The sequence below is a fragment of the Salmo trutta genome, chromosome 34 (genome assembly GCF_901001165.1).
Source record: "Salmo trutta chromosome 34, fSalTru1.1, whole genome shotgun sequence".
Taxonomy (NCBI): Eukaryota; Metazoa; Chordata; class Actinopteri; order Salmoniformes; family Salmonidae; genus Salmo; species Salmo trutta.
In genome coordinates this window covers 40,072,095-40,074,594 of record NC_042990.1, presented here as the reverse complement: position 1 = coordinate 40,074,594, position 2,500 = coordinate 40,072,095, and the positions used below count along the sequence as shown (strand labels likewise).

The 2,500-nt window shown below is 43.1% G+C and overlaps 1 protein-coding gene across 3 annotated transcripts in view; it reads left to right on the top strand.

Annotated features, from left to right (window-relative positions):
- The window catches only part of nhsl3 (NHS like 3), a 28,092-nt gene that overhangs the window by 2,878 nt on the left and 22,714 nt on the right, over positions 1 to 2,500 (top strand). The gene's annotated exons all lie outside the window — the stretch shown is intronic.

Below are 2,500 nucleotides of genomic sequence, written 5' to 3'. Positions count from 1 at the left end.
CCTGGCTCATTACTAACCAAACCAAGAGGGTTTCACAGCGCAACACCACACCTCTCTGAGACGCTTCTGGTTTCAGTTATATAGTTGAGGTCAGTGTTTATAGAGAAGAGAGAGGTGGGCAGTGCATTTCCTCTGCTTTACCCACTGTCTCCTATACACCGTGGGGCAAAAAAGGGATTGAGTGATTAAAGCTGTGTTTTTTTGTTTGTGTGTGTGTGGGTGAGGTTCATTTGATGCAGAGAACTCTACCATGGCTACGGAGAAAATAAACAAAGCAAGCGAAGAACCCTTGTGTGGATGGTGGGGGGCTGTAGTCTATGAGTGGAGACAGACTACAATCCTTCTGGTACTGTCAAACCTGTCTGTCTGTCTGTCTGTCTGTCTGTCTGTCTGTCTGTCTGTCTGTCTGTCTGTCTGTCTGTCTGTCTGTCTGTCTGTCTGTCTGTCTGTCTGTCTGTCTGTCTGCCTGCCTGCCTGCCTGTCTGTCTGTCTGCTGGGAGGTCCAGCTATTATAACCAGTGGAAAAAGAGGAGAGTTGTTAAGGACTCCCTCGGGAGTCTATATACACTAACTAAAACAGAACAACATTTCCCTATGTTGGGCTAGGAGGCCATTAGAAGGTCCATATTAATGAGTAGATCTTGATTTATGAGTAGTTTAAACATGGGTTGTATTTAGTTAGTATAGGCCATGGGAATGTTACCAAAAAGCTCATGGGAATATATTTGTATTTTATTTTTTATTTTTAATCCCAGCCCCCCCATCCCCGCACGAGGTCTTTTGTCGTTCTGGTAAGCCGTCATTGTTTTTAACTGACTTGCCTAGTTAAATAAAGGTTATTACCAAAAAGCTGTGGGTGGTTTACTCTGGATGGGTTGTTCCATGTCATTTCAGCAAGCCATGACTCCCACTATCTCAGATTGCTCTGAAGCTATTTCCTTAGAAACAGATAAGATTAGAATTCCTGCAACATTATTTTGTTGAGATATTATTTCATCTCTCAGAAATTAAAGCAAATTGACTATACCTAATGGACCATGTTAATTTAGGCCTATTAGGATTCATATAGTATTCAATAAACATAGTACCTAATGTCCGATTTGGACCAAACTTGTTTCTAATAATGAGTTAGACATGAGGAATCCAAAGAAATTGTCAAAAGCTACCCACAGACCCTACATATGCCCCCCGCCCCCCCCCCAACAACCAGCATACAGAACCAGTTCGCTCTGTCTGACAAGTCATATGGAGCTGCAGCTTGGAGTATTGTTTCTTCATCTTTCGTCAAATCAAATCGATTTTTTTTATTGGTCACGTAAATAGATTTGCAGATGATATCACAGGTGCAGTGAAAAGCTTGTGTTTCTATCTTCTAACAGCGCAGTAATACCTAGCAATACAAAACAATACACACAATCTAAAAAAGTTACAAAGAAATTAAGAAACATGTAATTTCGTGATGTTTTTCCCCTGTTCAGAGAAATGTGTCCTTTAAGTTGGTAGGATTATGTCCCGTCCTACATTCTGGTAATACCAGGTTCTGACCACTAGATGATGCTGTTCAAGCTATGAGATTAAACAAGTTTGAAGAATCCCAATCAATGTCAAAGGGATTGTTCACCCAAAATACAAAATAACATTGGGTTCCTTACCCTGTCAGCAGTCTATTGACGAGGTACGACAACAACCCATGCCTTGGTTACGTTGGCCACTGTTTTAAATGCTAACTTTTTTGCATTTTTGGCACAAATCCAATGCAAGTCAGTGGTACCTACAATACACTGTAAAGTCCATGGAGAATAAGAACACCTCCTCCCAGCTGCCCACTGCACTGAGGATAGGAAACTCTGTCACTACCGATAAATCCACTATAATTGAGAATTTCAATAAAGCATTTTTCTACGGCTGGCCATGCTTTCCACCTGGCTACCCCTACCGCGGTCAACAGACTGCACCCCCCCCCCCCCCCCACAGCTACTCGCCCAAGCCTTCCCCATTTCTCCTTCTCCAAAATCCAGTCAGCTGATGTTCTGAAAGAGCTGCAAAATCTGGATCCCTACAAATCAGCCGGGCTAGACAATCTGGACCCTTTCTTTCTAAAATTATCTGCCGAAATTGTTGCAACCCCTATTACTAGCCTGTTCAACCTCTCTTTCGTGTCGTCTGAGATTCCCAAAGATTGGAAAACAGCTGCGGTCATCCCCCTCTTCAAAGGGGGGGACACTCTTGACCTAAACTGCTACAGACCTATATCTATCCTACCCTGCGTTTCTAAGGTCTTCAAAAGCCAAGTCAACAAACAGATTATCGACCATTTCGAATCCCACCGCACCTTCTCCACTATGCAATCTGGTTTCAGAGCTGATCATGGGTGCACCTCAGCCACGCTCAAGGTCCTAAACGATATCATAACCGCCATCGATAAGAAACAATACTGTGCAACCGTATTCATTGACCTGGCCAAGGCTTTCGACTCTGTCAATCACCACATCCTCATCGG